The sequence below is a fragment of the Heliangelus exortis genome, chromosome W, assembly GCF_036169615.1.
Source record: "Heliangelus exortis chromosome W, bHelExo1.hap1, whole genome shotgun sequence".
In the NCBI taxonomy this organism is placed as follows: Eukaryota; Metazoa; Chordata; class Aves; order Apodiformes; family Trochilidae; genus Heliangelus; species Heliangelus exortis.
Window position 1 is genome coordinate 13,160,117 of NC_092453.1, and position 12,220 is coordinate 13,172,336.

The window sequence follows — 12,220 nt, forward strand, 5'->3', positions numbered from 1 at the left end:
GGAAAAAAGGAGGAGGAAAAAAGGAGGGGGAAAAAAGGAGGGGGAAAAAAGGAGGGGGAAAAAAGGAGGGGGAAAAAGGAGGGGGAAAAAAGGAGGGGGAAAAAAGGAGGGGGAAAAAAGGAGGGGGAAAAAAGGAGGGGGAAAAAAGGAGGGGGAAAAAAGGAGGGGGAAAAAAGGAGGGGGAAAAAAGGAGGGGGAAAAAAGGAGGGGGAAAAAAGGAGGGGGGAAAAAGGAGGTGGAAAAAAGGAGGTGGAAAAAAGGAGGTGGAAAAAAGGAGGAGGAAAAAAGGAGGTGGAAAAAAAGAGGTGGAAAAAAGGAGGAGGAAAGAAGGAGGAGGAAAGAAGGAGGAGGAAAAAAGGAGGGGGAAAAAAGGAGGGGGAAAAAAGGAGGGGGAAAAAAGGAGGGGGAAAAAAGGAGGGGGAAAAAAGGAGGGGGAAAAAAGGAGGGGGAAAAAAGGAGGGGGAAAAAAGGAGGGGGAAAAAAGGAGGGGGAAAAAAGGAGGGGGAAAAAAGGAGGGGGAAAAAAGGAGGGGGGAAAAAAGGAGGGGGGAAAAAGGAGGAGAAGAAAAAGGAGGAGAAGAAAAAGGAGGAGGAGGAAAAAAGGAGGGGGAAAAAAGGAGGGGGAAAAAAGGAGGGGGAAAAAAGGAGGGGGAAAAAAGGAGGGGGAAAAAAGGAGGAGAAGAAAAAGGAGAAGAAAAAGGAGGAGAAAAAGGAGGAGAAGAAAAAGGAGGAGGAGGGAAAAAGGAGGAGGAGGAAAAAAGGAGGAGGAGGAAAAAAGGAGGAGGAGGAAAAAAGGAGGAGAAGAAAAAGAAGAAAAAGTGATGGGGCAGCCACAGCTTCTCTGGGAAACCTGGATGTCATTTTTTGGCTGGGAAAATCCATCAATTAATGCCTGGATTTGATGAGCTTTTACAAGTAGGAGCAACCTCTGAAGAAGCCAAGAGTATCCTGTACCAAAAAAAAAAAAAAAAAAAAAAAAATTAAAAGCTGAGATGCTTGCAGCTCATGCAAAGCATCCCCACCTCCCTTGCTCAGCCCCAACCTGAGCAGGCAAAGAAGGAGTAGTTTGAGGGTAATAAAAGCATAATAAATGCAATAAAAATAAAAAAAAAACCCAGATGTGATTAGCTGGTCATCTTCCATCCTGGTCTGGGGGGAGCAGGAGAGGTCAAGGGGAGCAGCTGCAGAATGCCAGGGGAGGGAAGGCATGGAGAGTAGTGAGGAAAAAACAGAAAAAAAGAGTGAAAATCAATATTAAAATGAAGACTGGACAGCTTGCAGGGGAGGATGGAATCAATTATTAATGTGCACTGGAGGAAAAGGTTAAATGAGCTCTTCAGGCTGCTGAGGAGGGACCTGTGAGCTGCTCAGTGAAGCTCCTCTGCAGGGTTTGCAGGCAGAGAGCAGTGGAAAAGAGGGAGAATTAAATGGGTGACATTGCTGCAGAGAGATCCAGGGCTCCTTGGGTGCTCAGGAGGATGGGGAGAAGCTGCTGGGGACAGCTTGGCCCAGGATGTGGAGCCACATCTCCAGGTCCTTGGAGAATTTCTGCTTTCAGGTGGCTTCTAGAGTTAGGAGCTCATTTTGCCCATGCTGGTGCTTAAAAAGTTGCCCTTAAAAAGTGAAATCTGGGACCAAAATGATTCCACTCTTCTCTGTTTTGCTAATTAAAATGAAATTTTCAAGGTTTTATGCTCCTGCAGTAGCACAAAAGGCCTGGAGCAAACCTCCTCTCTCTGGGCTCCAGGTCTGCATGGAATTTGTGGTGCCAGGAAGGGAAAAAAGGGATCTCCAGGGAAATGATTCCCCTGGGGCTGTTTCCAGAGGAGCAGAAAATATTCCTGGAGGCCCAGGCTGTGCCAGGGGTAGAGCTGAAGCTGTCCTGGGGCTGCTGGATCTGAGGCTGCTTTGCTCAAAATGTTGGTGAAGACCCTTGAGCTCCTCAGACTTTCCTAGAGAACCTTTTTGGGAATTTTCCCATGCTGGAATTATTCTTTTTTTTTTTAAAAAAAAAAAGGATATTATTCTCCAGGGAAATGATTCCCCTGGGGCTGCTTCCAGAGGAGCAGAAAATATTCCTGGAGGCCCAGGTTGTGCCAGGGGCAGAGCTGAAGCTGTCCTGGGGCTGTTTTGCTCAAAATGTTGGTGAAGACCCTTGAGCTCCTCAGACTTTCCTAGAGAACCTTTTTGGGAATTTTCCCATGCTGGAATTATTCTTTTTTTTTTTAAAAAAAAGGATATTATTCTCCAGGGAAATGATTCCCCTGGGGCTGTTTCCAGAGGAGCAGAAAATATTCCTGGAGGCCCAGGTTGTGCCAGGGGCAGAGCTGAAGCTGTCCTGGGGCTGCTTTGCTCAAAATGTTGGTGAAGACCCTTGAGCTCCTCAGACTTTCCTAGAGAACCTTTTTGGGAATTTCCCCATGCTGGAATTATTCTTTTTTTTTTTAAAAAAAAAAAGGATATTATTCTCCAGGGAAATGATTCCCCTGGGGCTGTTTCTAGAGGAGCAGAAAATATTCCTGGAGGCCCAGGTTGTGCCAGGGGCAGAGCTGAAGCTGTCCTGGGGCTGCTGGATCTCAGGCTGCTTTGCTCAAAATGTTGGTGAAGACCCTTGAGGTCCTCAGACTTTCCTAGAGAACCTTTTTGGGAATTTCCCCATGCTGGAATTATTCTTTTTTTTTTTAAAAAAAAAAGGATATTATTCTCCAGGGAAATGATTCCCCTGGGGCTGTTTCCAGAGGAGCAGAAAATATTCCTGGAGGCCCAGGCTGTGCCAGGGGCAGAGCTGAAGCTGTCCTGGGGCTGCTGGATCTGAGGCTGTTTTGCTCAAAATGTTGGTGAAGACCCTTGAGCTCCTCAGACTTTCTTAGAGAACCTTTTTGGGAATTTCCCCATGCTGGAATTATTCTTTTTTTTTAAAAAAAAAAAAGGATATTATTCTCCAGGGAAATGATTCCCCTGGGGCTGTTTCCAGAGGAGCAGAAAATATTCCTGGAGGCCCAGGCTGTGCCAGGGGCAGAGCTGAAGCTGTCCTGGGGCTGCTGGATCTCAGGCTGCTTTGCTCAAAGTGTTGGTGAAGACCCTTGAGCTCCTCAGACTTTCCTAGAGAACCTTTTTGGGAATTTTCCCATGCTGGAATTATTCTTTTTTTTTTAAAAAAAAGGATATTATTCTCCAGGGAAATGATTCCCCTGGGGCTGTTTCCAGAGGAGCAGAAAATATTCCTGGAGGCCCAGGCTGTGCCAGGGGCAGAGCTGAAGCTGTCCTGGGGCTGCTGGATCTGAGGCTGCTTTGCTCAAAATGTTGGTGAAGACCCTTGAGCTCCTCAGACTTTCTTAGAGAACCTTTCTGGGAATTTTCCCATGCTGGAATTATTCTTTTTTTTTTAAAAAAAAAAGGATATTATTCTCTCCCTTAAATGAAGCTGGCAGACCTGGGTGCTTGGGGATGGTCCTTGGGATGCAGAGCAGATGTTTTCCCAGTGTCCTTTCCATCTTCCTTCATCCCCTTCTCCCATCTCCAGCAGGTTGGTCCAAAAAGCTTCTCTGGGCTGGTTCCTGGTGCCTTGAGGTGTTGGTTCATCAACATTTCCCTGGCTTTTAATTGACCTGGGAGCTGGAGGAGAAGGGAGGAAATGGCAGGTTGTAAATAATTAAGGTGCTGCTAATCCTCAAAAAATGTCAGGCATCCCCCATGGGATCCCTTGGCTCATCAGGTGGCTAATTAAAAGGATTTTTTTTTTTTTTTTGTTTGTTTTTTAATTGGAAATAAATCAGGGGGTGAGGCTGTCAGCTCCACATGCTGGCTGGGGAGGGGGAGGAGGAGTGAGGGGAGACAAAGCCCTCTCCCTGGAAGCCAATCTTGTCATTTGGGGAGGGACAAAGGTGTAAAATTGTAGGTTCAGAGCTCCAAAATAAAAATCCTGGTTTGTGGGGAGTGAGGAGCAGCAGAGTTTGCAGCTGAAAGCCAAAGCTCTGACCTGAGATGGACACCAGGAGGTCCCAAAAGCTGCTGAAAACCTGCAGGTGAGGGGGAGGGGGGTGTGAAATAACAAAAAAATGGGAAAATTTGTTAGTGCTGGGGAGCTGGAACCCCCTGGGGCTGCACGGGTGGAGGTGGGGCTGGGGGGGATGTAAATCTTTTTTTTCTCTGCCTCATCCACCTCTTGTGCTCTTGCTGCTCCTGCCCAAACCCATGGTTGGGCTTTGAATATTCTGTTTTATTCCATTTATTCCATTTTATTCCATTTTGAATATTCCATTCTGGCAATTGTGCCACGAGCTGAGACAGTGGGGTGGGAGCCAACAAGAAGGGGACATCCAGGCTTTAAGGAATTTGTCTTCACAAAAAAAAAAAAAAAAAAAACAAAAAACCCCAAAACCAAAACCCAAGCAGCTGGAGGAAAAGCCTTTGGGATCAGTTTTCCACTTCCAGCACCCCAAGGAGTCACTGCCAAAAATCTGATGGTTTTTTGGTGGAGTTTTGGAGAAGCAGAATGAGGTCCTCAAGGTATCTGAGGATGGGCTCATTCCCACACTGCCCTACAGACTGGGATATGGGGAATTGTTTCTGGAGCCTTGCAGGTCTGCAGTGAATCCCTAAATCTGGGCTCTTCCCTCCCCTGGGGCATCCAGAACCTCTGGATTTGGGTTCTCTTTGCAGAAATTGGGCTCCAGACCCCCTTTGGCCAACTCCCTCCTCCCCCCTTTCTTTGGGATGTGGCTGAATCCTCCCAGCTGACACACAAGGGATATTTTAGGGTTTGATGGCATCAGCATCAATTTTTCAAGGAAAAAAAAAAAAAAGAAAATGCTATTTTTGTCCCCATTTCCTTTATTTTGGTAGGAGATAGACTGATGTCATCATGCTATAACTGGGACCTGGAGCAGCTCCATCTGCTTCATCTATTGACATTTTTCTTGCAATTAAATTTGCCTTTAAACCCCCCTGGTGTCCCTCAGGGCAGAAAGAGGCAGTGGGAAAAGCAAATTTTGGTCCCCTGCCCCAAAACTTGCCTGGTTCTCCCCTCTTGGTTCTGAGTGATGCTCAGAGGCTTGGGGAGGGACTGGTTCTGCACCCTTCCTGACACCTGCAGGCAAAGAGCTGGACCTGGGAAAGCAAGGAGATATTATTTTAATTTTTTCTTTATTTTTTTCCCCCCTCTGTTGCTCTCATTTGGGGTTTAAAATCCTCCTGGTAGAACTTCACAGCAGGGTTTGCTTCGAGCTGCCTAAGGGGAGATGTGAAGCTGCTTGAGGTTTAACTCTCCTTCTCCTGAGCAAATTTTAGCCCTGGAAATCAGGAATTAGTGCCTGGGAATTAAAACAAATCTCCTGAGGAGCTGCATCCTTGGAGGGAGAGCATCAGCTCCTCTCCCAGGGTGTTTTTCTAAGCAGGAAAAGAAAACTGCCTGCACAAGAGCTGCAGAGATTCCTAACCAGGTAGGAAGAGGGAAAAAAACCAACCATTCCAGGCCTTAAAAATGAAATAAAAATAAAGCAGGGCAATGCTGCAGGCATGAATATTTTATATAGCAGCAACAATTTCTTGCTTCCAAGTTGGAAAGCAGCAGAAGGCAGCAAAAGGATTAAACCTGAGCTAGATCTCCAGGTAAGAAATAATGTGGTTTATTTCCTAACGGTGCCCATGAATACTTTGTTTATGGCTTGGGATTAAATTGAGCTTTCTTATCTGAGAAAGATAAAAAGAGGGAAAAGTTCTATTAGAGCTGATGGGGTGATTGATGCTGTTTAACCTCTGCTGCACTTGTGCTGTGTGAGAAGGAGCTTTAAAGGGAGCTTTATTAGGTTAAAAATGGGCTTTTGAGGGGTATTTGTGTCTGGAAATTTTAGGGCTTGTCCTAAATGGTTCTGTAGCTCTGTTGTGGGGAGCAGCCCCTTGCCAAGCCTCTCTCTGGCATCTCCCAACAGTCCTGGCTCACTGGGGACATCCCAGGTGATTGGAAGTTGGGGAATGTAACAACAATCCAAAAAAAGGGCTGGAAGGAGAACCTGGAAAACTCCAGTGCCTGGCAGGGTTCTGGAACAGCTCATCCTGGGGGCAATCACCCAGCTCCTGCAGGATGGACAAGGGATCAGACCCAGCCAGCACGGGGTTAGGAAGGGCAGGTCCTGTCTGACCAACCTGAGCTCCTTTTATCAGCGGGTGACTGCCTGGGGGATGAGGGGAAGGCTGTGGATGTGCTCTACCTGGACTTCAGCAAGGCCTTTGCCACCGTCTCCCAGAGGATTCTCCTGGAAAAGCTGTCAGGCCCTGGCTCAGGCAGGAGCACTCTGTGCTGGGTTAGGAACTGGCTGGAGGGCCGGGCCCAGAGAGTGGTGCTGAACGGGGCTGCATCAAAATGGCGGCCGGTCACTAGTGGTGTCCCCCAGGGATCAGTGTTGGGCCCAGTGCTGTTTAATATCTTGAGTGAGGATTTAGAGGAGGGCATTGAGTCCATCAGCAGCAAATTCCCAGCTGACACTAAGCTGGGGGGAGTGTGGATCAGCTGGAAGGCAGGAGGGCTCTGCAGAGGGACCTGGAGAGACTGGAGAGTTGGGCTGATGCCAAGGGGATGAGGTTGAAGATTCCAAGGGCCGGGTCCTGCCCTTTGGCCACAAGAACCCCCTGGGGAGCTCCAGGCTGGGCAGAGAGTGGCAGAAAGGGAGCTGGGAGTCTGGATTGCCAGGAAGCTGAAGAGGAGGCAGCAGTGTGCCCAGGTGGCCAAGAAGGCCAATGGCATCCTGGGCTGGCTCAGGAACAGCGTGGCCAGCAGGTCCAGGGAAGGGATTCTGCCCCTGTGCTCAGCCCTGGGGAGGCCACAGCTTGAGTCCTGGGTCCAGTTCTGGGCCCCTCAGCTCAGCTCAGCTCAGCTGAGGAAGGAGCTTGAGGTGCTGGAGCAGGTCCAGAGAAGAGCAAGGAGGCTGGGAAGGGATCCAGCAGCAGAATTCCTGGGAGGAAGGGCTGAGGGAGCTGGGGGTGTTGAGGCTGGAGAAGAGGAGGCTCAGGGGAGACCTCCTCACTCTCTCCAACTCCCTGAAAGGAGGTTGGAGCCAGGGGGGGGTTGGGCTCTTTTCCCAGGCAACTCTCAGCAAGACAAGAGGGCACAAGAGGTCTCAAGTTGTGCCAGGGGAGCTTTAGGTTGGCCATGAGAAAGAATTTCTTTCCCCAGAGGGTGCTCAGACCTTGGAATGGGCTGCCCAGGGAAGGGGTGGATTCTCCAGCCCTGGAGATATTTCCAAAGAGCCTGGATGTGGCACTCAGTGCCATGGGCTGGGAACCACGGGGGGAGTGGAGCAAGGCTTGGACTTGAGGAGCTCTGAGCTCCCTTCCAGCCCAGCCCATTCTAGGATTCTATGAAATCATGTTACCAGAGCCCTCCAGCATCCCAATGAGCCCAGCTGACGTGTGCAGTGGGTTTAAAATAGCCAAAATTTTAAAATAGGATGTGGTTCTGAATCATGGTGCTGTCATGAGCCTCAGGGATCCTTTTCTCTGTCCCCCTCTCCCCAAAGGGCTGGGGGGGGGGGTTGCTGAGGGTGCTGACACCTTCAACTCCTTCCTCTCCTCCTTGGGGGGACCCTCACTCCATCTATTTCTCAAATTAATTTCAATCTGTCTCATTCTACCAAATTTCACTGAGTTGGCAAGGGGGGAGTAAGGAACCAGAGTCTTTTTTTTGCATTTGCTCTTAAAAAATAAAGAAAATTTGGGTGGGTGATGGTGCCAGGAAGGCAGCAAACTTGCTGCTTTTAGTCCAAGCCTGGAAATTTGGTGTTTTCCCCCAAAAGAATACAGTTTTTTTTTTCTAGAAAGAAGCAGAACCTCAGCTTCACGTCTCCAAGGAGGGAGCTGGTTGCCTACAGACACCAAACTGAATTTTACTTAGGACTGAGTTTTACTTAGGAACCCATTCAGCCAGGGGCAAAACTCCTCAGTTCATGAGAAGCAAAGGAGAAGGTTTATTAATTTGGAGGAATTAAAGTCATCTGAGGACATTTGACTCCTCAATTAATGCCCCAAAGGGATCAAGTTTATTCATTTGGAGGAATTTGAGGACGTTTGAGCTGGGTTGATTTGGAATCCAGGCCAAGAAATTCTTTGTAAATCTCTTAACTGCTTGCAAGCCTCTTGGTGCTGAAGCACCCTCCCATGGTGGCTCTTTTCCAGCAGCAAATCCCCAAAATCAGATGTTTAATCCCTAAATCTGCTGTTCCCAGCCCATCACCTGCCCCAGCATGGTCTGGTGGGAGATGTCCCCATGGCAATGGGTTTGGAAGGAGCTGAGCTTTGAGGACCTTTCCAACCCAAACCATTCCATGTTCCTATGAAAAAAAAAACCTCCGGATAATTTATCCCTCCAGTGGAAGTGAAGTTAACCTGCAGGTTAGCACAGCCACCTCCTCTGCAAGAGCTGGCTGGAAGTCAGTTGCTAAGGCAACATTTTATTATTTTATTTTATTTTTCCCCCAAACTGGGAGCTTCTTTGCAGCTTCTCAGCTCATCCCCATCAGCTCAGAGCTCTCACAAGCCAGGTCTGAGCAGGGAAGAGCTCAGCTTTGCTCCCCAGCCTCCTGCCAGGGAGGCAAAAGGGCAGTTTGTCCCCAGGGCTGATGTCCCCAAGGGGCCAGGGGGGTGGCAGAGAGCCCCCCAAATCCTGGTGGTGCCACCCATGGGTGGGGCACCTATGGAAGAAGTGAGAGCTGGAATTCAAGGCACTGAGCAGGCTCCTCATCTGAGTAAATTTAGGGCTGATGCTCAGATCTGGTGTGAAATTCCTGCCTGAAATAACAAAAAGGGAGATGGATACTGCACCTGGGAAAGCCAAGTGGTGGATCAAAACTTATTTAGCTCAAATTATCCCTCCTCTTAAGGCTTGGGTTCCAAAGATCCTCTGGTTAATAAGTTCCTCCCCAGCACTTTGCAGGCAGAAACTCAGGGAAAGCAATAAAGGGCTGTGGTTGGGGCCATCCATTCTGCAATGCAGGCACTGGAGTAGGAGGGAGAAATTGCTTCCTCTGGAAAGATATTTATCTTCTAGACAAAGAATGTTCATTTGGGTTGTAGATAAAGCCCCAAGTTTTCTCTTGTTTGCATGCTCTGTGTTTGCATGAGGAATGTGCAAGGAAAATGCTCCTCCATGGAAAACTGGGCTGAAAATCCACTTTTTTTGTAACTTTTATGGGTAGTGACAAGTGTCAAGACCTGCCTGGAAGGTGCCCATGGCTTGGGGACTGCTCTGTTAGGGGTTTTAACACCATTTTCAGTTCTTTGTTATGAACATCCCAGGGACTGAAGCAATCCAGGTTTTTTTTTTTTCCCTAAGAACCAGATTGCTGTTGGAGACTTCCACATTCAAACTCTCCAGCTTGACTTCTTCAAACTATCTTGTTTTGGCTAAAACTACTTTCAAATGTTACACATATTGAAGGAAAACATTCCAGCCAGAGAGGTCCTCAAAAACTCTGAGCTTTTTGGAGAGGAGGGAGCAAGGGGAAGCACAGGAGCCCAAATCCTGCACCTTCAGTGCATCCCTGTCCCCAAAGATAATGAATATTTCCAAAACCTTCCATTTCCAAAACCTTGGATGGGATGTTCTGCTCCTATTATCCAGATTGCTGCAAGACCTTTGGCATTTGTGAGTCCCTGGAGTGAGAGCAAAGAGGATGTTAACTTGAGATACAGCACTGATCCAGAGGAGTGGTGTCCAACTTCATTGTGGAGCATCCCTGGATTCTCCATCCCTGGAGATATTTCAAAAGAGCCTGGATGTGGCACTCAGTGCCATGGGCTGGGAACCACGGGGGGAGTGGAGCAAGGCTTGGACTTGGTGAGCTCTGAGGTCCCTTCCAGCCCAGCCCATTCTAGGATTCTGTGATTCTATGGTTCATTGTGGAGCTTGGACAGGAGCATCTGTGCTGGGTTAGGAACTGGCTGAAAGGAAAAAACCAAATCCTCTTTTTCCCCAGCAGCCCCATGAAGACAAGGGGCACTCCCTCATCTTTCCTGTCTGACCAACCTGAGCTCCTTTTATCAGCGGGTGACTGCCTGGGGGATGAGGGGAAGGCTGTGGATGTGCTCTACCTGGACTTCAGCAAGGCCTTTGCCACCGTCTCCCAGAGGATTCTCCTGGAAAAGCTGTCAGGCCCTGGCTCAGGCAGGAGCACTCTGTGCTGGGTTAGGAACTGGCTGGAGGGCCGGGCCCAGAGAGTGGTGCTGAACGGGGCTGCATCAAAATGGCGGCCGGTCACTAGTGGTGTCCCCCAGGGATCAGTGTTGGGCCCAGTGCTGTTTAATATCTTGAGTGAGGATTTAGAGGAGGGCATTGAGTCCATCAGCAGCAAATTCCCAGCTGACACTAAGCTGGGGGGAGTGTGGATCAGCTGGAAGGCAGGAGGGCTCTGCAGAGGGACCTGGAGAGACTGGAGAGTTGGGCTGATGCCAAGGGGATGAGGTTGAAGATTCCAAGGGCCGGGTCCTGCCCTTTGGCCACAAGAACCCCCTGGGGAGCTCCAGGCTGGGCAGAGAGTGGCCCAGGAATGGTGTATTTTAGGAGTATTGCTAAGGGAGAGGCAGAGATGCAGCTCATTAGTTTGGAAATGATGTCCAGGGAAAGCTTTCCCTGCATTTCAATTGCTCTGGCCAGAACCTGAAGCTTGAGGGGTGCTGTAAGACTTGGGGTTATTTAAGAACTGTTTGCACTGCTTCTGTGTCCCATTATATCTCCTACAGGGTTTGGTATCACCCTCTTGCTGTTGTTATTCCCCAGAGACTCTCTAGAGGTCAGTTAATAACTTTTCTGTATGCCTGAAGAATCCTAAGCACTGAGCTAGTGGTAGTCAGGATAACTTAATTTCAAGCAAAAAGATAATTAATGAAGCTGCATTTTAATGAGCCTTTTTATACAGGGTTGTGAACTGGGCTGTTTCATGATGCCCTTGTTCTCAGGCTGCTGGAGGAAGAAAAAAAAAAAAAAAGCTGAAGCTAGGAGAATGGATTTAAGTTTAGCATCAACCCAAGTAAGGAATAATCTACACATCACTCTGCATTTATTTTATCCTTGCAGGTTCTTTGGAAGCACAAAAAAGACAATTCCTTCAAAGCCTTAGCACAGAAAGGATTCATGAGGCTGTAAATTTCTGCCAGAGTCTTACAACTCATCAGCCTCCTTTCATTTTTTGTGTGCTTTAGTATTCTGTCTCCTGCTTTCCTGCAGGAATGCAAAAGGGGGGCTAAGCAGAAAGAGTGGTGTGGATGGTAAGTAAGCAAGGCTTTATTTTATTTTTGGTTTCTGCATCAGATAACCACAGAATATTAATGGTCTGCTGTAACTCTCAGAATAAGGAAGAAGGGGTGGGGGAATAGTTTATGCACCTAAAGGCCGAAACTTAATGAATGTGGCTGTGAGCTTTGTCTGTTTAATGACAGACAAGTAGGTGTAAAAATAACATAAATGCACATGTGATATTTTTATCATAGTGAAAATCCAGGGGTTTTATTCCTTGGGTCTTGGCCAAAACAATCCAGTGGTTGTTCCCCAGAGTATGGGTTTTAAAAGATCCTGTAGGGATGGAAACATCTGGAAGTGTCAGCTAGGGATACCTTCCAGCAGCCCCATCCAACCTGACCTGAGACACTGCCAGGGATGGGGCAGCCACAGCTTCTCTGGGAAACCTGGTTTTTAAGGTCCAAAACCCTCCAACCCAACCCAACCTGTGGTTCTGTGATTTGAAGAGCTGGACACCTTTCACTTCTGCAAATGCAGCTTTCGTGCATGTGTGGGAGATTTTTCTTCCCACTGTTTTTCTTACAGCTCTTGGAGGCTGTGGAAAATCAGCTCCAGAAGAGCTGTCAGTCTGAGTGAGTTTCTGAAGGAAACTGCTCTGTGTAATAGCCTCCAGCAGCCTGTGAGGAAGGGACAAACAATCCCCACCACAACCAATTTGTATTTATTTAGCACCCCTCACAACAAAGCTATCCTTGGCTACTCGACAAAACTTTCTTGTTTAGACTGCAGAAAAGCTGAGGGATCTGAATATGGATTTATGGAAAAGACCATCTACATTTTGAAACAGCTGTTTGCAACAACTGTTCTGTTAAATCGGTCCCACTCTTGAATTATTTGAGCTGAAAAGAGGAAGGAGATCAGAATTCCCCTTCCCAGCTTTCCAACCTGTTTGGAGTTTGGTGATATAAAGAAAAGGCACCTGAGTGATGTAGCC